The 1,771-nt window shown below is 37.7% G+C and overlaps 1 pseudogene; it reads left to right on the top strand.

Annotated features, from left to right (window-relative positions):
• Positions 1-464: 464 nt before the first annotated feature.
• LOC106842392 (olfactory receptor 5F1-like) lies at positions 465-1,412 on the top strand (annotated as a pseudogene).
• Positions 1,413-1,771: the final 359 nt, after the last annotated feature.

Genomic DNA, 1,771 nt, shown 5'->3' with positions numbered 1-1,771 from the left:
TGGGAGGCAATGTACAAATTTTGGAGTTAAAGAACACACAGAGTGGTCTTGAGAAGAAAAAAAATACAATTCATTTAAACTCACATACTTGTTTGCGAATGGGAGGGAATTCAGTAAGGATATTTTCCTTGCATTTTGGATGTGGGCTGGTAGAGAAAGAATAGAACAACATATGTTACATTTGCAGAACCTGAAGTGAAATATTTGGACTTAGAGCAGTGATTTGAGAGGTCTACTACCCAGATTCAATACATAAAATTGTTTATTATATTCAAATGCTTGCCCATTTGTCCACTAATTTTCCTCTTTCTTCAGTCATCATACTTACAATGGTGCATTATTCTAGGCTGTTTTTTCTTTTTATGTGTAAATAACCTCATTAACATTTCTACTCTCTCCTGTAAGTTTTGGAGAGGGAAATATTTACACCAAATGCAAGTTTAAGTAAACTACATTTGTAATAAATGACCAGAAAAAATTAAATTTCACTGACTGAGTTCATCCTTTTGGGATTGGCAGACATCCTGGAGCTACAGAACATCCTCTTTTTGCTCTTTTTTGTGATTTACACATTTACAGTTTTGGGGAATGTTAGGATGACCCTCTTATTCAGGATTGATTCCTGACTTCACACACCCATTTATTTCTCCCTCGCTAACCTGCCCTTTGTGGATGTTTGTTATTCATCCACAATCACCCCAAAGATGCCAGTGGACTTATTATCAGAGGAGAAAACCATCTCCTTCACTGGCTGCTTCCAGCAGATGTACGTACTTCTTCATTGCCATGGCCACAACTGAATGCATTCTCTTTGAGCTAATGGCCTATGACCATTATGTGGCCATATGAAACCCTCTCCTTTACTCGTTGATCATGTCCAGGACAGAGTGCCTTAAAATGGCAGCAGGGGCTTTTCCAGCAGGATTGTTGAACTCCATGGTTAACACGAGTTATGTAAGCAGCTTGCCATTCTGCAGTTCCAATGTCATCCACCACTTCTTCTGTGACAGCCCTCCACTTTTAAAGCTCTCATGCTTCAGACATACACTTGAATGAAAGTATCTTTTCCACTTTTGCTGGTGTGAATATGGTCAGGACTCTGCTGGTCATCCTCACCTCCTACTCCTACATTCTCTTCTCTACCTTTCATATGCATTCATGGAAAGGGAAGCACAAAACATTCTCCCTGTGTGCCTCTCACCTGACAACTATGATTTTGTTCTGCTCCACTTCCATCTACCTACATCTGAGACCCAGTTCCAACTACTCCCTGAATCAAGATAAAGTGGCTTCCATGTTCTTTACAGTGTTGATCCCCATGTTGAATCCTCTGACCTATAGCCTCAGGAATAAGGAAGTAAAGAAGGATATATAGTGTGATTACCAGGAAAAGGATCCCTTCATTTCTGTGATTGTTTGATAATTTTCCAGAATAAATAGAATATTTGATGAACTTTCAAAGCCTGGTTCAAACCTACGGTTTTTCATCAGAAAATGTTTTCTTTTTTAGGTAATTGTGTTCTGTGATATTGTAATAAGTGTATGTATCCGATTAGGTATAAGGTAAATTACCAAACTTATATAAGTCCATGGAAATTTTATCTAATCATTGTATCTCTTCCCTGAGTCCTCAAAAATTGGTAATGAAATCCTAGTTTGGCAACAAAAGGGATTAAGTGTTTAGAGACAAAAATCACAATATCACATGAAACTAGCTATGTAGAATATTTTTAATTGTCCATTTATTCTCTCTCATACATTCTTTTTTGCC

This window comes from Equus asinus, chromosome 17 (genome assembly GCF_041296235.1).
Source record: "Equus asinus isolate D_3611 breed Donkey chromosome 17, EquAss-T2T_v2, whole genome shotgun sequence".
Lineage (NCBI taxonomy): Eukaryota > Metazoa > Chordata > Mammalia > Perissodactyla > Equidae > Equus > Equus asinus.
Note: the sequence above shows the minus strand (reverse complement) of the source record. Positions and strands in the feature narration are given on the sequence as shown.